General features: G+C 43.0%; 1 protein-coding gene across 2 annotated transcripts in view; it reads left to right on the forward strand.

The window, feature by feature from the left end:
* The first annotated feature begins 747 nt into the window (after window positions 1-747).
* Window positions 748-21,316, forward strand: part of CDH20 (cadherin 20) — a 119,185-nt gene continuing 98,616 nt past the window's right edge. For both annotated transcript variants that reach the window (XM_064443441.1, XM_064443442.1), the window contains exon 1: window positions 748-977. The gene's annotated coding sequence lies outside the window, so the exon portion shown is untranslated. The remainder of the gene's footprint in view (window positions 978-21,316) is intronic.

Below are 21,316 nucleotides of genomic sequence, written 5' to 3' on the forward strand. Positions count from 1 at the left end.
GAGGCAAACTGGCAGGCAGAGAGGATGGCTTGTCCTGCTGCTGCCTTTGCTGCTGTCGTTCTGTGGGTAGGGAGTACTTCAGCAAGTCTGGAAGCTTTTATGAACACTAAAGTGATCTTTAAAAGTGGATGTAAAGCCCCTTTATTATTTGGTTGTTTTTCCAAAGTCTTACACAAACCCTCCAGGAAACTGTACTGTTTACCCTCATAAAAGTAGCTCTGACATTAGTCTCAGGATGTTTATTAACTAAAATTGAGCCTTCTAAAGAAATTCAGCTTTCATCTCCGCACCCTTTTTGTTAAGTAAAGCGACGCTTCGTCTCCCCAGCGTTACTTTTCTTCTCCTCAGCGGCCCATTTTCCCACAGCCCGCGTGGTGCCTTTCGGAATCCTCCCGAGACGTAGAAAGCCCCGCGGAGGGGACGCACGGGGCGGCTCTTCCCACGCCGGGGACCTGCGTGGGGCCGGGGGGCAGCAGCTGGGGGGGGTTCCCGGGGAAGGGGGTCCGGGGAGGGGGAGGTCGGGGGAGGAGGGCGCAGCTCCCCGGCTCCAGTCGCCTCCCGCAGGTCCCCGAGGTGGCGTTAGACCCGCCGCGGGACTGACGGTCACCGGAGCCGGGGGCAGCTCCGGGGAGCGGGGCGGCCGCGGGGCTCCCTCCTCCTCCTCCTCCTCCTCCGCCCGCCGCGCAGCCCCGGCGGCGTTGCCCCCCCCCCCAGTCCCCCATCTCCCTCCCACCCCCCTCCCCAGCCTCCCCCCGCAGCCGGAGCCGGAGCCGGAGCCGGAGCCGGAGCCGGAGCCGGAGCCGGAGCCGGAGGAGCCGGGGCCGGAGCCGGGGCCGGCGGGGAGCGGCGCGAAGGCGGCCGGCGCGGCCCCTGCGGGAGGAGCGGCGGGGGGGGCGCGGCGATGTGAGGGGCGCAGCCGGCGGAGGAGGGAAGTCCCAGCGCCAGGAAGGCAGCCGGCAGCTCCTCCACACGGCAAGGTAACCCGTCCTAGCCTTCGGGGACTTTTTCTTCTGCTTCTTTCTTTTTTCCCCTCCCTTTCCCCCTTTTTTCTTTTCTCCTGTCTTTTTATTTTTCGTTTCTTTTATTTCTTTTTTCTTTCCCCCTTTTCTCTTCATTTTTCTTGTTCTTTCTTCTTTTCTTTTTCTTCTTCCCCCCCGCCCCCCCCTTTTTTTTTTGTTTTTGTTCTTTTTTTGTTGTTGTCGTTTATTCCTTCTTTCCCCGGCCGCCTAGCTGCCCAGCCGCAAGCAGCGGGCGAGGAGGGGACGGAGCAAGCCCCACACCAGCTCGCTCTGGAGTTTGCCGGGGACAGTCTTCCCCCCCCCCCCCGCAGGTGCCCTGCCGCCCGGGCCGGGGGTCTCCGGGGGGCACCGGTCGCCGCCGGGCCCCGGGAGCGGGTCGCAGAGACGGGGCGGGGGCAGGGGGAGCGGCTCCCTCCAACTTTCCCGGGGCGGAGGCGGCGGGGAGCCTCCGCGGGGGCTTTCTGCGGGAAACCTGTAGAAAAAAGGTGTGCGTGTGTGTGTGCGGGAGCGGGGTGCTGCGCAGCAGGAGCCGGGAGCTGTCCCCCCCCGCCCTCGCCCCCTCGCCTCGCCGGGGCTCCCGCCGAGAGAAGCGCCCCCCCCCCCCCCCCGCTCCCGCCGGGGGTCCGGGGGCTCGGGGGCTCGGCGGGAGCTGCGTGGAGGGGGTGCGGGGGGGGGGCACAAATGGTAAAAGATACGGAAGGAAGAGACCCAGTGGCTGGGACATAAATCAGGCAGAATATATGGGGAGTTGATGAGAATAGGTCTTTTCACCCTTAAAAAAAAAATAGCCACTTTGGAAGAGAAAAAGGAGGCTGATTATTGGCATCCAGCTCTGAAACCCAGGCAGCTGATGCTGAGGGGAGCCAAAGGGAGCAGTTCTTCTTGGTTTAAAAACAGCAAGACAGTCTCTGCCAAAGATTGCTGTAAACACTGAATAAAGATTTCATTGTGGCTTGGTGTGACTGGAATACTTAGGCAGTTAATTGTTCATTCTGATCTTAAAGTGCAGTAATCAGTAGTGCACAGTAAGAAAAATACGGGGGAAGGGGAGGAAAAATAGCAATAGGAAAATGTATCACTTTTTCATTTTCCGCAGGTTTTTGTTTTTTGGTTTGGTTGGGTTTTGTGTTGTTTTTTTTTTTTGTGAGACTGGGAGCACGTGGGTCCCGGTCTGTTTAGATAGAGAACACCTTTGTAAAGCTGGGGTGTAATTGTGCTTTTGCTGCCACTGTGTCAACATCATTTCAGGCTGGACAAATCAAATTATGAGACTTAAAGAAATCCTATTTTATGGAAATGAAATCTGAAGATGCCTGGAGAATGAACATCTTAACTAGATTGACTAATACCAATTAATGCATTTTACTTATGTGTGCACTTTATTGCCAACTCAGCAGGGATGAAAGCTAATGGTGCCAGCTTTTGTGCTGCTCTAAGACATTTTTCAAGCAGGCACACAAGGTTTTAATGGTAAACTGTTTCGAGTTTTTAACACTGTGATTGTGTCCCTGTTCAACTCGAGTTCCTTGCAGCGGTGACTCTTTCATGGTAATCTAATGAAATGATCTCTTGTTACACTGTGTTAGTTATTCCTTGTGACACAGCAGGAAAATACAACCTGTGTGTATTTGTACCGGAGGTGGTTATAAGTTGTCGAGCACGATGCACTTACAAGCAATAGCATATGACTTACTGATATTAACTGGAAGATGGCACCACAGGCAAAAAATGTTTTTCTTTCCTATGTAGCATGTTTTCCCATATACATACATTTGTGATAAAGAAGCGTAATAATGGATTAATTATCAGAAAGGGTGGAAGAATGTTATGTTTAAAACCAAGGAAGCTTACAAAGAAGTCCATAGTCATTTGAGCAAAATGAAAGAATTACTCAGAGTCTAGCTGTAAAGGAAGCAGGCTTATCCTTCATATAATTTCCTTGACTTTAGAGTAGTTATACTCTTGGAGACATCCATGTAGCCTGCCTGTCCATCATAAATAAATGGAGAAATGTGCTGGAATTGGGCAAGGTTTAAAAAGAAATTCAGTTAAGTATAATTCTTCTGTCACTGCACATGCAGAAAGCTAGGAGCTACCTGTGTAGAAAAAAAAAAAACAAACCAAAAAAGGAGCTTTCATTCGACACTGAAAAGTAAAGCAATTTGTTTTATTTTGTTGAAGTTGAGTTTGTCAAAGGTTCTGACCTGCACTTCGTGAGATTTTTGTGGAAAGACAAGTGGAGAAAACACGAGGCATGTTGTCTGTCTAACAGTATAAAGCTAATAGGAAACACTGCAGTCTTTACTCAGGTCACAGAGTTTAGAAGAGCAAGGGCAGAATGGTGACTCCAGAGTTTTGTCCAAAGCGATGGTAAAAAAAGACCTCGTAACAACTGAGTATGTAAGGGCCAGTGTTAAGATCTACTTTACAAGCATGTTTATTAAGCTGTTGAATGTGCTTTGTCCTACCAGCGTTACTCAATATTCTGTCTTTGAAGAGTATTCCTGATCTAATGGCAAGCTGTGTTGAAAGGACATCTTCAAGGCATTTGACTTACTAGTACAGTCTAGAGGGGGCTGTTGCTAACTTTAATTGCACCTATCCTGTACAACAAACTTAAGGATGTTCTACTCTTCTTACAGAAATCCAAAAAGTGTAGTGATCAAGTGGTTGCATAAGAGACACCGCTCAAGTTTCTGCTTGCAGTGTTCTGACAAAGTTTCTAAAAATCTGCATAGTGTAACCCTTACACAAATACCACATTAAACTCTAGAATAATTTCAAGAGCAGTAACGAGATTTTGAGAGAAGTCTGAAGTGCTTTTCCTGCATTTTCAAATACAAAATCTACCACATGGCTCCTTATTTCTATAATAAAATGCATCGAAAACGTGCTTTGGCCATCACAGTAAGTTTGGGAAGAGGTCCTTCTTGCATTGGTTTAGCATGTTTAGGAAAATATGCAGAGGATTATACACTTTTATTCAAGGAAAACATTTGCCATCAAATTGTAGTTAAATCTTGAACACTAGCTTACACCTAAAAGTTGTTTGAAACGCACAGTAGATCTTCATAATAAAATTGCATTGTCACAGACATAATTGTTATTCATAACCAGTAGTCTCACAAACAGATTCCATCCCTGTACGTATTGAGTCTGTCAGGCCAATTATGACTAAATTACTGCATGTTCTCTGCTGTATCAACTAATTAAAGGGTAATTAATAAAATGATAATTTCATTCCACGGCAATGTCTACATCTGGTTGTCATAGCAGAGATTGTTTGACATATGGTTAAATGGTCAGATACTACATTGTATGAATGCAACATTTGCACAGAACACCTGGCAAGGCAGAGGGATTTTAACCCTTAAGACATGAATTTCAAGAATCTCTGTCAATGTGCTTTTAGACTGGTTTGGTCATTCTCTCCGCCTACTCTTCTTACGCATTTAAGAAAATTTACTTCTCCAAGGTAATTTAAGTAACTCTCTTGGGGCGGGGGAAGGGTGGGGAAAGGACTTGGGATATTGGATTGGCATTGAAAGATAAAATAGTACTGACTTGTCATTGTGGGGAAATAAAATAGGTGGGTCTAAATTAATTTCTGAGAGGAGACTCACCATTGGTTCTCGTATTACTGGGAGCTTCCCCTTTAAGGAAAACCGGGCTGGAATTAGCACAAAGGCAAAATTATCTTTTTTCCTAGATGCAGTTGTATGCCAGGATTAAGGCTGAGGTTGTGGTCGCAACACCATGGAAGAATCTGCATTGCAGCCTTCCCGCACTGTACCTGTCATCTGGAGATAAAACAAAACTTAGCTCCTCAAGGACACTAACCATAAAATTCACACATGCTAAAGAAATGAAACAATCTTTTATCAAGACAAATGACGGTATGAATGAACAATTCTACTGTAGATACCTGATGCACAAGATAATGCATGCACATACTCTGAAATATCAGTGGTTGAAATTTTCAGGGCAGCCCACACATATTATTTTATACATAGCTTAAGGGAATATATCTTAAGCACCAAATTGCCTTGAAAAAAACTCAACCACCGCTGTTTCAAAGTATGTGAAAGTGTGTATTTCTGACCTTCAAAAACATAACTTGTAAGTAGTGGTACTTTAACATGGGTTAAATGACAGTTTCTTATCTCTGCTGGGTCAAGCTGAATCCCTCATAAAGCGAAGAACAAGAAATGAAGTAAACAGGCATAATGTTTTCCTTCTCTTGGGGGGGGGGGGGGGCGGCGGGGGGCGGGAAGCATAAAAAGGGGAAAATAGCCAGTGCTTTTTCACAAATAAAACAATGTAAAAAGGATGCAGTAAACTGCAGGAAGACATGAAAGTCTGTCGTTTCCCATGCAAACGATCGTCAATGAACAGTTCCCCCAGTGAATAGTCAGGGTGGCTCATCACCTCGCGCGGTCAGGTGCAGAGCGTGGCCTGTGATGCTTATAAAGCGCTGTTTGTCTGTCTCTCTGAGAGCCTGAGTCCTGCTTCTTGAGAATTTCCAAGTGCACGGATCCATCTCATTTTCATTCTACTCATGTAACTCATTAACACCTGGAAAATCTTTTATAGCATTTAACTGCATCAGATGCACTGTCCGGCACATGTTTTCTTAATAGGGCTTTCACTGTGGTATTGTCAAAGAGCCCTTATGTCACAGCTGGGAACATGAATCTGTCATGTCAGTACTGTACCTTGTTTTAGACAGTAATAGTGTATGAGTGTGTTTTATGGAGGAGCCGAACATGCCCATATACTGCATTAGCAGGGAAGAATGTGAAGCTTGTTCTCCTAAATAAAGATTCAGGCTGGTGGTAGTAGAGTACTTTGTACCATTTAAACACTGCTGCCTCTAAGGCATGGCACTTAAGGAACGGGAAGTTTGAGGCAAGCAAGACACGTCTTAGTATTTTAGTGGTGTAATCCTGCTAGTTAATGATATGTCATCATTTACATTTCATTGGGAAAAATTGCCAGAGGTTTCTAATTCAGCAGAAACAACTTGACTAGAAGTTGATACGAAAGTCCTTACCCTGGGAATATTTGTTTTTAAAACAAGTTTGATTTAAATATACTTGGCAATATAAGAAGACGGGGAAGAGAAGTAAATGTCTTCTAATTCCATATGCTTTTTGTGCCCATTAAATCACTGTAAAACCCAGTTTTAAATAGATTGCTTTGTAGCTCTGTAATCGGAATGCCTTGGGTAATTAAAAAAGGATGGAGCTGTGAAAACTGACTGCAATGCATGTGTAAGACCTACTTTTCCACAGGAATTTTTTAACATAGTTACATACATTTCATCTGAAAGTTAAACACTTAAAATTCACCAGCTACAACACTACTAAGCATGTCATGATGGTATTCCAAAAGACACAGCCCACCTTTGAAAAATGTTTGCAGACTTGAGAAACCATAACTGTTGTGAAGGAGTTGAGTCGGGTCCTCATTTAAAGAATGAATGGATGAAAGGAGCATTTCATGCAGTCACAGGAGGTTCCAATTTTTAAACTACTTGTTTTGCTTTGAAAAGCATAAGTATAGTTCATATGCTAAGAAATAAATTAAAGGGATTTCAGATACTCAAGGTGAAGGTAGGCTGTCAAATGCATTCTACGTGTTTAAAATGTTTGTCTCTGTTGTTTTTGTAATAGCTCTTCAAAAGCCTGAGCATGCAAGGGTTGATAGATACCCCAAACCATAACCAGTCCAAGCTTAAGCTGGAATCAGTGAAACACTGAGGTGTTCAGGTTACAGGACTGCCTTCTGAATTTCTCTTTTTATTTTCTCCCTTTTGCCATTTGTGTCATCTCCTGGTTTTTCCAAGTGACAGCACTGAGACGCTCTTGTGGGCCCATGCTGTTAGTTCATGTGCATGTCCTCACCACAGAGGGAAGGAGCAGGGCTGGTTAGGGCTGTTGTGGGGCCCCTGGGGGGAACATGTGGATTTGTTTCTCAGTAGGGCCTTTCTATAACTTATTTCAATGTTTTCAGAAGGACTGAAGCCCTTCATGCTTCTGTGTAGATACCCAATGGAGCACACGCTCACCAAACTGTGCAGGGTTTGCCCTGCTCAGCTATGCAGCACCCAACAATGTAGCCCAGGAGGTGCTAACTGTTGTCAAGCTGAGAGCACACCAGGGCTGAATTCTACATTATTCCTTTTAGCCTACTACAGAAGCAAATCAAAGGTAAAAAATTAGTCTATGTAATTGTAGTGCGTTGACCCTGGCTGGTCACCAAGTGCCCACCAAAGCTGCTCTATCACTCCCCCTCCTCAACTGGACAGGGAGAGAAAATATAACAAAAGGCTCGTGGGTCCAGATAAGGACAGGGAGAGATCACTCAGCAGTTACCATCACAGGCAAAACTGACTCAGCTTGGGGAAATTTGCTTAATTTATTACCAATCAAATCAGAGTAGGATAATATGAAATAAAACCAAATCTTTAAACACCTTCCTCCCACCCCTCCCTTCTTAGGCTTAATTTCACTCCCCCTTTCTCTACTCCCTCCCCACTGGATGGAGAACGGGGGTTGCAGTCAGTTCATCACATGTTGTCTCTGCCACTCCATCCTCCTCAGGGGAAGGACTCCTCACACTCTTCCCCTGCTCCACCATGGGGTCCCTCCCATGGGCCACAGTTCTTCACAGACTTCTCCAGCGTGGGTCCCTTCGCTGGCATGCAGTCCTTCAGGAACAGACTGCTCCAGCGTAGGTCCCCCACAGGGTCACAAGTCCTGCCAGCAAACCTGCTCCAGCGTGGGCTCTTCTCTGCACAGGCCCACAGGTCCTGCCAGGAGCCTGTGCCAGTGCAGGCTTCACACAGGGTCACAGCTTCCTTTGGGCATCCACCTGCTCTGGCATGGGGTCCTCCACGGGCTGCAGGTGGATATCTGCTCCACTGTTACCCATCTTGGGATGCAGGGGGATAGCCTGCCTCACCATGGTCTTCACCACAGGCTGGAGAATCTCTGCACCGGCGCCTGGAGCACCTCCTCCCCCTCCTTCTTCACTGACCTTGGTGTGTGCGGAGTTGTTCCTCTCACATATTCTCACTCCTCTCTGACTGCAGCTGGGCAGGGTTTGGGGTTTTTTTCCCTTCTTAAATATGTTATCCCAGAGGCGCTACCACCGGCGCTGATGGGCTCAGCCTTGGCCAGCGGCAGGTCCGTCTTGGAGCAGGCTGGCATTGGCTCTATGGGACATAGGGGAAGCTTCTAACAGCTTCTCACAGAAGCCACCCATGTAGCCCCCTCACTACCAAACCTTGCCTCGCAAACCTAATGCAGTAATTAACCTTTCTACATGCCCAGGTATTGTGAGATGCAGTTAAAAGCCCTGGCAATTACGTAACTTAGTTAAAGCAAAGCAGGTTAAGGATTGAGTGAAAGGCTTAACTATAAATTGCCATGCTTGTATGAGTCTAATTTAGACTTGCAATCATGATGTAACATAAATTAAAATAGCAGTAGTAGATCACTAGTTGGCAAATCTCTTAAGAATAATATAGGTACCTCACTAGATTATTATATATGGAGTGCCTTCTGTGTGCTTAGCCCATTGCTGAAATTAGTCTATTTTTTAATTTTAAGATACTTTTGAAGAGAAGTGCTTTAACAGGTGAAGTTCTGCTGACTCTCAGTGAGAATTAGGAGACTGACTTCCAGACAGGGGAGCTTCCTAAATGAAGAGAAGCATTCCCCTGCAAAAATATTTGAAGTTTTGTCCCACACGTCCTCCAATCCATGCATAATCTGGAGGGCATTCAAGTACGTATTATGTGTTGCTTGACCTGCAGGTAAAATACATTAAGGCTTCACAGCAGAAATATGTTTTTAAGGAACAGAGTGAAGAAATAAGAAGGAAATCAGCATGCATCATGAGGGACGTGTGAAGAGCAGACGAATGCCTCCCCAGAAAGGGAAGTTTGGGAAGAGTGTGTATCAGTGGTGCGTGCCCATTTCAGTTGGACCCTCAGTTTCTTTCAGTGTCAGAGGAGGGCTGCATGCATCAGCCAACTACTGTACCTCCTGAGAGAAACCACTGCACTTGCCTGTTTGGTTTGTGCTTCCCATATGGATTTGCTGCTAGTTTTGTGTCTCCTTCAGAAAGTGATATGGAGGTGGGCAGGCACCATGCAGAAAGTTAGGGGTGCCTGCTACTCATGAACCTCTCTCTCAGGCAAGGGGGGGTGAGCACAGGCTGGTAAATTATTCTGATAGCAAGCCTGAACATCTTCTCTTCTGGGCACCCCATGGACCCCCAGGGGAGATCCTGTCAAATGACTAGTGCACGCCCTTGATAATGACAAGGGGAAGAGCTACCAGGCCTATTGGAAAGGCAGCAGTCAACTGTTGACATTATCAGGCTAGTACCTGTGGCCCACGGCCCTGCACTCCTTCGCTCCTTACGTCCCCATGCCCCTCCTCAGGAGGAAGGGCCATGAGGAGCAGACACGTTGCCCTGGTAGAACAAGCTCCACACTACGCACTTGTAGCGGAGGAGGTGCATAGGCACGGGGCTGTAAGGAAGAGCTGAAATCAGCCTTCAAGCAGATGACAGGAGAGGATCTGTCAAACCAGCCTTCAGGAGGACAGAGAGCATGTTGAGAGGAAACGATGATAATAGCAATAAAACCTTGCAGAGACTGAACAGAGGAAGAAGCTGCAGGAGGGCGAGAAAACAGAGGATTTGTATAGTGAGGCAGAGGAAAAGAAATGACAAATGTCTTCATAAAATAAAACAGACAAAAAAGGACAGATCTGATTGGTGGCAGGTATAGAATTTAGCTCTGGCTTGGAGAGGGACTAACACAAAAAGAAGAAAAATAACTGTTTCACAGGCTTGTGAATGAGCATGGCAGAAAGTGGAGCAGTTTGTGGTAACAGATAGAGGTTGAAATAACAGAATCTGGATCCTACAAGAAGCCTCCTGGGTGAGTACAGGATATTGGAGGGGTTTTGTACAAAAAAATCAGATTCCTAGATTTGTGTCTGGAGGTTCAGGTTATAGCTTATCAATATGCCAAGTGAAAGGCATCTGTCAACGATATGTTGTAGATACTAGGGTTATATACATAACGGAACCATTATATAGAAATGCTGGACTGAATCATGGCTAAACCTTCTTGTGTAGTATAGACTTCGGAAAGATTAATCCTCATTAGGGTGAGTCTAAGGGCATTGCTAAGGGTGCTGTGTTAAATATTCTGTGGTTGAGGGTTCACTGTACTAGGCGGGCCAGTTGTGCTGACTTATGTGCATGGTAGATCTCAACATGAAGTCAAGGGCTAAGGAACTGGATGTTAGATTTAAATGAGTAGAAGAGATAATGGGGAAAAAAAAGGAAAAAGAAAAAAGAGCAGCTCAACACTGAGTTGTCAGTCTCTGCCTGTGTTTTCCTTGCCTACGTGCCCCATATAGCTCTTCAAGTGCCCTCTCGCTTGCTGTCATGTTGCTTTGGGGCAATGGAAGGAGCTTCCGTTAAGACTCATTTGTGTTATGATGACTGCTAAATACGTGACTAGCGGTGAGGCAATGAATGAACCATGGCTAACAGTAGCGATACTCAGTATAGATATTAACTGTTCCATACTAAGTGTTTGCTATCTCCGTTCCATTTATTTGTTTCTCTCCTTTGGGAGAAGGACTCCATTGCATTACCTCTGTAATCCCTTCTGGGGTTGTGTAGCTGTTTATGCAGAGTAAACACAAATGATGTGTGGCAGGTACATGTTTATTTTTTTACTACAAATTCCTAACCTCAAAAAATGCATTTTGATTAAAATCTGTTGCCACTTTAATCCTGTTGCCAATCAACCTTTTCATTATGAGGTCCTTGTTTTGTTGAAAAATCAATAATTATGGTATCAAAAATAACTTATAGGGTGTTCTATTTGTTTACTTCTGCATGTGTCAATTTAGTAAAACATCAGTAAAGTGCTGATAGATAACCATTTGAAAATGGGATTTATGCAATTTGTTCTCTCTCTTTTCTAAGCTATGAGTGCTTCAGTGTTAATACCTTTGCAGTGGGTAAAAACTGATTGTCCCAGGAGTGCACGGCTAAGGTTTTTGAAGCTACTGTAGGATCTGGACACTTAAGTTCCCATTATTTTTAATGATCGCTGAGCATCCAAATTCCCCATGTAGTTACAGTTACTTACCAAATTGTCCTCAAAGAGTTGGTGGACCAAAACTGGTTTTGTTTGGAGATAAATTACCTTCTTTTCTCCAGGAATTTATCAAGTTATTTATTGAAGAAGCAATTACAAGATGTCATGACATATTTGACTTACTAGCTGTAAATATCCAATCTATCAACTATTACATGCATTTAAAAGTGCGTTTAAGTGCATTAGTCTTTCTTTAGCCCCTTTAGGAACTATCAAGAGGGGACTGAACCACTTAACTTCTGATTAAAAATATCATCCTATGCAGGATGATTGTTTTATTGGAAGACCCCCTGCACTGCAGGGCTCCAGAAGAGTTAGAAGAAGGTCTGTTTTCTGTGTTAATGATTGGTGTCATCTCTGGCTAAAGAGCTATCTTTGGTTCTATATGCTCATGGGCTATTCAGACACATGTCTGAAATCATTGCTTTGATGAACTTCTTTCTATGCTAATTTACTCGTCAGGGTACCATTTCACAATGTCAGTCTGTTACTTGAAGAGCATTTACATGATGTAGTGAAGTAGAATACAAATTAGAGCAATATTTTATACAGAGATTTTTCTTTTGTGATTTGCTTTACCGCATGGAGACCACTCAGAAAACATCCCCCGGCTGCGTAACCCTACTGCCAACAGTAACTTTAGTACCTATCATACAGTTCTCCTTCAATGCCTGCAATCTCCGTAAGGATAAGAAACACAGGGTAATGTAATGCTGCATAATCTGAACATTCAGCATTACAAAAATCTCTCATCAATGAAAAAAAGGTAGAAAGTGGGGGTTTTTTGAAAGGTCAATACTAGATGAAAGTGTTTAGAATGGAGATAATACCAGGGAACTGCGAAGGAGGATATGTTTGAAAGTTCTGGCCATATTGACCAATAAACAATTTATGGAGAGAACACAAACAAACCGTTAGAATATTTTAAGACCATAGCTTCTGACAAGTATACTTTATTTATGACTTTGCAGCACGATCTTCTCCAGTAATGTTTACAGGAAGTAAAAAAACAAGGGAGAGGGGGAAGAGGCAGCATACCCAGTATTTTATCCTGTTTGTCCTCTGCCATGGGTGGGGTGTTGTCAGCATTGGTAAGATAACCTCAATATTCCTGTCTCAAAAAAAACCTGGAACTGGAAAAATCACAGATGTGACATGTTAAATGTTTAAGGAAAAGCAGAGAAAAGAATGGTGCAGCTTTATCTGAAACTTGTACAATACTGGTACCAATAAATGAGAGCCACAGGCACAGCCAAGTGAGGCTGGGTAAAAAAGGAGGCAGGGATGGGGTGCAAGAAGGGTCCAGCCTCAGCGCAACTTCTGCCACTGTAAGGCACCCTACTGGCAAAGCTAAAGGTTCATGAGCTGATGGGATTATGTCTAGGTAAGGGCAATGTTTGAGTTTGGCTTCGAATTTCCTGACACAACCAGGGTTTTGTTGATTTTGTCCACACAGTGGATCTGGGTGCTTGAGAAAATACATGGGGTTTACGTTTGTGAGACCAAAGCACCAGGCAAAGGTAAAACTTCTATTAGTATTTATAATTTGTGTTTTAGAGGTGCCTGCAGGTGCCAGGTATGATGCAGACCCCTGTGCTGTACACACACATAGGATGTAGCGCTGCATTGAAGTGCTTGCCATCCAAGTACCAGAGCTGGGAGATCACAGTTCTGTTTTGCCAAAGCTTAGATTTCAAAATCATCTTTTAGAAGGAAACCAAAGCCTTTAGAAAATGCTCAGACAAAAGAGCGGTCAGAGCATTCACATTTAGGAATTAATAGGTCAAGATTTTGATTTGTGTCTCTCTGAAAGTCACAAGAAGCAGCGCTGATCTGAGAAGTCTTTCCCTGGAAAACGTTGAAGTTCATATATTTTTGGTAAAAAAAAAAGAGAAATTGCTGTTTTACTTGAAGGAAAATGTATCTAGAAAATCAAAATGTTGCTGAACAAGTTCTGGCCTAAAAACACAAGGCAGAGTGAAGGTAGGACAAGCAAGCCCAGAGAACAGCACGGGCAAGGTAGGGGAGAAGCCAAACACTGTAGTCAGCCTCCTGCTTGCCAATCCCACACCACCAATTTGCCATCCCAGACATTTTCCTCATTTCAGCCTAGGCCAGAGTCTCTAAACCATTGGTTGCAAGTCCTGGGTTCAGGAGGACAGCAGCGCTCTTTGCTTTTGTCACCCACCAGTAACACCATGTGTGCAAAGCACTAAGGGGTGACAGTGTAAAACCTGCTGTAACAGGCGTTCCTTTTGACATCTTGACATCATGGGATGAGGCCATCACACCACCCCATAGCCAAGGAGGGCTCCCTTTCTGGGGAGACCCTCGGGTATCTGAGCACTGCTTCATAGGACAGCACTGCTTCCAGCCCACTGCTGGAGAAACAGTGGTGTGGAAAAACCGGAGTAGAAATAAACACTTCAGGAGGGCCTTAACAATATCTTTCTGCTGTAAAAGATACTCTGACAGTGTTGGTTAACTAGACAAGTTTGCCTCTAACAAACCTATGGAGCTTGATAAATGGTTCTCTATTAATATCCTAATTTTGCTGGATCTGATGAGCAGCTTTCGGAGTTCAGAGGCAGAAAAAGACTTCTTGAAAGATGGCTCTTAGAAGAAACTAATTGCATGCAGGGTTTTCAGAAATATTAGGTCAGTTCCTGTTCAAAAGTTGTGTGTCTGTTCTTTAGTGGCAACAAAATTAATTCTTCTGGGCTTGGGGAAAAAAAGGAGTACTTTGATTTTTAGCAGTTAATGTACTGACGAATCTTACTTCAAATAACATTTTTAAGTTTTAAAACATTCCACAAAGGAAGGGATATCATTTCATGGATGAGGTCTGGTGTAAAATAATTCCAACAAAATTGATTGTGTTATAGGCACTATGTTTATACGACTTTTGTAGAATACTGCTTTTTTAATGCTAATATTTCAACAGTAGAAAAGAAATATTGCAGTTGAGCTCTCTCCTGGACACATACATAAAAATACCATTTACACCAGTACAGCAATGAAAACAATGTGATTTAAGCAGGGAGAGCTCTTTCCCCATAGGCCATGTTCTAGTTTTAATTACACCCTAGCTATCTTAAAGATCCAGGATTTACTTTCTTGGGACAGACCAGTGTCTGGGAAAATGACCCATGTCAGTATTTCAAAGAAAGATGTAAAAAATCTTTACAACACAGCATGTCTCTATGTTATTCTGCTCTTTAATACAGTAGCGCAAGCTCACTGGTTTCCTTGGGGTTATGCTCATGAAATTAGAATGAGGTTTTGCTCACAGAGGGTCTGAGTTTTGTTGATAGTAAGCAACTGATTTTTGATTGCTTGATGGTCTCTGGGTTATTTTAATTTATTTACAGTTATTGTTCTGCTGCAGTGGTGACTCCTCCTTTGGCTTGGTCATTCTATCCATCATGGTAGACCTTGTACGGATTCCTGACGAGGTCTCTACCTTCGTAAGAGTTTTAGAGAAGTGTTTATTTCCATTGTGCTTCTTGATTCCCAGGTGTAAAGTGATTTTTAAAACCAACATTACTATGAAAAGAATGATGAAAAGAGTTGCTTATAAATAGTACTTTTAAAACTTGCAGTTGTGAAGGAAGATTAATCTCAAATGCTTTTCAAAGTCCCCTTCTTTATCTACACATCACACTGAGATGCTAGCTTAATACTAGTGTTCTTACCTGGTATTCTGCCTTGATAGTCCCACTCAAAGGATTCAAAAGGCAAGTTGTAATAAAACAACTAGGTTTGATCACAAAAGTGTCAAATTAAGTATTTTCCTGTTGGAAAATGGAGTTCATTAAATTTGAAAATATTCATAGGGAAAATAGACCATTTGGCAAAATGCTCCACAGAGGAAAGTCTGGCTCACACACATATTTTGTATTTGAGATGAGATTTTGCAGTGGTGTGAACCATCTTGAGAACAGCAGCACCGTGAGACTGTCATGCCTGGGGAGCTCTAAGCCTGACGGGGGAGAAGGATCCATGGGGTAGATAGAGACAAGTAGACCAAGAATATCAGCTCCCAGTTGTGGCCATTTAGGTGGGGTCATGGAGCAATGTCACCACAACCCTCCTGCCCCCTAACACTAAACATTTCATATCTGACACTTCAACGTGACTCATTTCATAATATAGAAGTTAAAATTTTTGCCTTTTTAAATTGATTTTTAAAAAATTTATGGATAGATAAATTGCATTAATTTGGCTTTTTAGCCTGACTCAGGAGAAATACCAGATACCATAATTTCTTACAAGATTGAAATTTTGTTTTTCAATCTGATATAAAAATTGTATGATCGCAGTAAATATTCTCTCTTAAATCTCTTGTAAAAGGAAAAGTAATAGGTACTGCTACATTTCTCTTCAAATGATCCTTAGTTAATCTAGACTTTATAGTTGGAGTGAGGTTGCAGCCATCAGTCTGTGTGTGTGTGTGCGCAAAACTGGAGAAATCCTGGTCATCTGAACCTATGCTCCAAAGTTTCCTTCATGCAGAAGAATATCTTCAATATTAAGTCCCTCCAATATCAGCATCCTGTAAAAGTGAACTCAGGGAAATGAGTCAATTAAAAATATAATGGAAGAGAGAATGAGTAACTCCCAAGAGAATCTGCTTCATGAATGCATAAAGTTTTGAGGGTTTGGGGATCAGCCCTTCCCGGTGAGATGAGCCCTTCCAGTGGGGTGAGGAGCAGGAAATTCCAGAACTTCCTTGGCTTCAGGAAAGCAAAAGTGACAGTCTCTTAATGCAGGGTAAGAGGTCCTGCCCTGTCCTTTTTGTCCACTGAAGACTCATCCGACTAACCTGTTAGTGCTATTTTTTCTGCTGATGATATAAATTAGAACCTTACACTGCAGTTCTGCCACATACCCATCTTCTTTTCATAGCCTTCTGTTTCCCTGTCTTACTTGATAATGACCCTAAAGCGTGCTTGCTATTATGCACGTTTCTAGCCTGAGCTCGTCCATAGTATTGAACTGCAGAAGTACTGTTTTGTGCAACCTGTAGACAGACAATGAAACAAAGCTAGAGAAGTGGCATCTGCCTGCTTTTGTGTACTTCTTTCCTGATCTGTACTGAAGGCACGCAATATGCTTTAAATGTTTCCTGAACATCCTTGCATCTCTAACAGCACATTTGCCCACTTGCATGTTTCAAAACTTACATTGATATCCTTTTTTCTATGCTTCCTGAGTGACTGTTTGGAGATAACCTCTAGAAGACATGGCATTAAACAGAAAAGAAAATAAAAATAGCCCATTATCGATAGAGTAGGTTTTACTATGTATTGTCCCAGCATGTAATATATGAAAGCATCAGGCTTTTTAGAAATGTGGTAGGTAGGCATGTGCTCAAAGGTGGACTTGAACCACTTTCACAAACGAAAAAGATGCGATTCTAGTGCATTATCATCTCCAGCTCCCTGTGACAGTAAGTGTGCACCTTTCTAGCAGTCGGTGGGAAGCTGTGCCTTTTGGGAAGCCAGGCAGAGACCTTGGCACGAGCTGCTTCAGAAACTAATGACCATCGCAAACCCCACCACCTTCTCCTTCACAAGCAAGGTGCTTCTTTGTTTTTTCTTCCTAACATATGGCAGCATGTAGATTTAAAACAACAAAAACAAAGCCCTGCCAAAACAAAACACTACACTGCATACCCAGTTCTCCCTTGGGAGTAGGATAAGAGGGAGAATGAACCACACATGGCAGATGTTGGTTGTTCAGTGCTCTACAGGAAGGCACTCAGATGCTACGGTGATGTAAGACCCCATGGGGTGCAGAGCAAAACAACTTCCATACCCGGCTCCTCAGCAGCGTGAGAAACAGGGCTGATGTACGGGTGGAAGCAGTCATCCTAAAAAGATGACCAGGGACAAACGCCAACGCTAAGTAGCCTTGGTGTTTCTGCTAGGTGAAATCCTTGCTTAGGAGGATTTAAGTGGGACAGAGCCCTATTTCTTTTTGGGCATGGGTTCCACTCCTGCATGCGTGTGTGTATGCACGCAAATGCCTGTGTGCCAACATCACCCAGTCTAGCCCAGGCAGTGTGCACTGCAAAAGTTCAAAGCTCTCGGATTCCTCTTCTTTGCCTTTTTAGGGGCTGCCTCTGATCTTTGCTTTTCATTCCTGGATTTATCTGAAAGCATTTCTCCCCCGTTTCGTCATGTGGCAAGTTGCATGCAGATTTGTTTTTTCTGGCATTCAGTGACCATCCGCATTGCTTTGTACGTAGTTTACATCTTCACAGGCCGTAATGAAACTGAGACTTGAAGGAATAACTGGATAAGCAGGCCTCTCTCCAGCTGTCATGTCTAGTTGTGGCAGCAAACTGGTGTTTCATTGTAAAAGATGTTAATTTCAATCTGAGCTGTGGCTGTGTTGAGAGGAACATAAAAGGAATTCTTGATTATCTATATCAGTACCGTTGTCCCTGGGGACAGGCTCTGAATCTTCAGATCACATATGGCAAGAGTGCTGTGATAAAATATGCATCAATAAAACTTTGCAATTTATGATAATAAAGGAGTGGAAAGTTTTATACACTGTGATAATTATTCCTGACTGGTATTTTTTCCTTCCTTTCGTTGTTCTGTATGCATTTATTTTTAAGCCTTTTCTGCATATTGTAGTAATTATTGCATCATTGAAACTGCGGGTTCACAAACTGGGGAGCTCACCTTGTTTATAGGCCCCTGACCTTCTGTAGGCATCAATCTGCTTCTGAAGCAGCAGGAATTTGCCCTCTTTGGGAAGGCTCCGCAGCACTACGACTCCTCAGTCTTCTTCCTTTTCTGTGCATGCACATACACCTCGTCCAGTGTGAATTTCAGAGTAGCTTCCAAAAAGGATCAAATGATATTCCTCTGATCTTTCTTTGCATATCTCGTTACTATAATCAATGAGAGATGCATACATTTGCATGAAGGTAGCATTTACCCCATATTGCATGTCACCTGCATTGTTTTACATGTATTTCATCTAAATAGAGTTTTTATTCTTTTGAAATAGGCAAAATAATGATATGTTTACACTCCCAGGAAGTAAATGGTGGACTATTAAATACAACCAATATATTATCTGTGACCATATTTTTTTTTCCTCAGCTCATTATATCTCTGGTGGCCATAGTGTGAGACACCCCATCTTCTGCTTCAGCACACTTGATAGCAATTAATCATATAGCTTGAAATGTATGGCCAGACAGTACAAAACGCTTCCATGCTTGCGTTCTGGCTGACTTCAAAGGGACTTCCACATGTTGTGTTTGCAGGCAGCTCTCCTGTACTGAACACCGTCACTGACATGTTTGCACAGCGTCTAGCGCAGTGGGATCTCAGGCTTTACTGGGACATCTAAGCCCTGCTGTAACACAAATAGTCATTAGTACCATCTGTCTCATGTTTTCCTTTTTTTTTTTCTTTTCTCCGTATTTTACTTCAGTTGGCCTAACAGAAATAAATCAGCGGCTTTTATCCTTTTGCAGGCTTATTTCTCCACAATTAAGGACGAGCTGGGAAACTACTTACAGGAAACAGTTTAGCCATCTCAAGCTATCTCAAGAATGTTTTCTTTACTCATGCTCACTTGACTAAATTGTGTGCTCCTGTGCAATGGTTGCAAAGCACTTATCTTGAAGCACATGCTTATTTCTTACCAACTTCAATAGTACTTAATCACCTGCCTGCAGTTCAGCATGTGCTGAAGGGCCGTGCATGTTTGGGGACCAAGCCCCCCCCCTCAGGAAATCCATACCTATTCAGTCCTGCAGATTCAGCCTTTCCCCAGGTGTCTGCAGGTGCTTGAATTTCATCAAAGGCAATGAGATTTAGATCATTTGTGTAAGCACTTAAGTGGACTTTGACATCTCTAAAGGTTCTGCTGAATCTGGGCCTACCTGATTAAAAGAACCCAAACGTTTAGCAAAAAGAACAGATTGATTTATAATAGGAAGGCTATTTGCAAGTACTTTCCTTTATTATACAGCTGCGGTTGAAAAGACGAAACGTAATACTATTAGTTCCACTTTAAGGAGTGATGAGAGATTTAGGTTACAAAAATAATCATTTCTAATTATACAGGTATAAGGAGGAGTGGACAGTAAGGCCAGCAGTGAAATAGAAAGGATCTCATGTGGGTTTTTTCTACCTTTGCATATGTGTGAATTAATAGGAAATTACGGACTATTAGAAAGTTGATAGAATTTTGTTTCTTAACTTCGCTGTTTTTCATTAGGGTGATTCTAAAAGCAGGTGGCTTTCAATTAGTTTTGTTGACAGTGCTGGCTAATGTTGTAATGATCCTTGGGAGAGAGAAAGAAAAGAGATTTATTGCAGTAGGGATAAGCTAGGGCAGGCAAAGAGACAGAGTACATAACCACTAATTAACTCATGTAGTCATTATAAAAAAAAAACACGAAGAAGAAGAAGAGGAAGGAAAAACAACATGCGACCTGAAAAAGGATTGTAAAGCATTTCTGCACTGCAGATCAGACCCTTGAGCTTTTGTTACACTGTGCATATCATATTAGATAGTATATATGAGCCAACTGCATATAAATCACATTCTTCCAATCTTGCAAGTCCTTGTCACAGATCATATTTAATTTAACATTGTAATATTTATTTCCTAAAGTTGTAAGTAGGCCAAAACATACCCAGTAAAAAGAGCATTCTGCCACACACAGCACCTGACCTGCACTCCAGTAGAAAATTAACCCTAATTCATCTTCACAGTGACCCTGTGCCAAATAGCTATTTCAGATGCTCCATTCCTGCCCTTCACTGACTTTGTAAAGTGAAGCTGTAGCAATTTTGCCTAATTCAGTTTGGATTTTTAATTACATCTATTCCATTCATTTGTTTCCACTTAAAACCATCATGTTGCGCTTGGGTGACTTGTAAGCAAGCTTTGCTTGGTCTTAGTATCCTTTAGGGACAGGCTTAAGCCAGAATGCGCGTATGTCTGTCGAAACCATGTCAAATGGGAACAGCTATCTCTGATGCGAACTAGAAGGCTTTGTTTTCTGACACAAAGGGTCAAAGTCTGCCTCGTTATTTCCATGTGTCCCTTCCCTCCCCTTCCCTCGCTCCCATCAGGATTATTTTAAATTCACATTATGGATGAGCGTTTGTGTGCATACACACAATTCACTGAAAAACGGAGGCGCTTTATTGTTCAAAGCTTCTCTAGAAGTAATTTGTTTCGCGCGTTCCTCTCACAACTGTTTGCATGTCTCTAAGACCAGCAAGATTTCAGCCAATCTGCTAACAAAGTCTGTTTTCAGACACCATGTAGAGAAACCTGAGAAGCTTCAAGTGTTTCAGTGGTCTGATTTTCTTTTTATTCTTGATAAGAATTAGTAGCAATTGATTAAGAACATATGGGTTTATTTTTCCTATTATTTGAGCGATTAATACTATGTTTTGCATTACATCACAATACAGCTAGTTCTTCCGCTCCTCCCAAGATTACCAGAAATTGTATCTGATTTCTGTAATGTTTTCTACATTTGTAGAACTGGGCATATTTGGACAGCAACAAGAATGCAAAGTGAGAAGGCTGCAGAAAGGATGCTGAGATAAGGCAATCTGAGTCTTCTCACTGAACTCCTGCCAGGCACAGATGAAAATGTTTCATGACAAAGTCTATCAAATTGAATTTATCTTGTGAATGCAAATTATTCCTAAGAAGTTACGGTATGGGAGTAAAAGGTGAAATTTATTTAAATTAAAATTATTTAGAAAAAAAAAAACCCTGGATTTATCAGTCAGGTGACTTCTGGTTTTGACATGAAAGGCACAAAAGTAAAGCTTAGCTGTCACTTTTTAGCTGTAGTACAGCTCTGCTTATGAAGAAAAATTGGACCATATGGGAGCATATGGAAAAACCAGAAGGTTAATATTTGCAGGAAAGTACCTCCTACAGGTGGCATTATAATTAACCTTGTGGGTCCTGAGCACACACGTCAGTCAAGCGAGCACACGTGCCACGTCCATGTCCCATCTGTACGGGAGCACGATTCCCATGCCAGGACCACTGGGAGCCACCCAGCTGCCCCAGGGGTTTGGGGCTGGTCCCA

This window comes from Phalacrocorax carbo, chromosome 2 (assembly GCF_963921805.1).
Source record: "Phalacrocorax carbo chromosome 2, bPhaCar2.1, whole genome shotgun sequence".
Taxonomy (NCBI): Eukaryota; Metazoa; Chordata; class Aves; order Suliformes; family Phalacrocoracidae; genus Phalacrocorax; species Phalacrocorax carbo.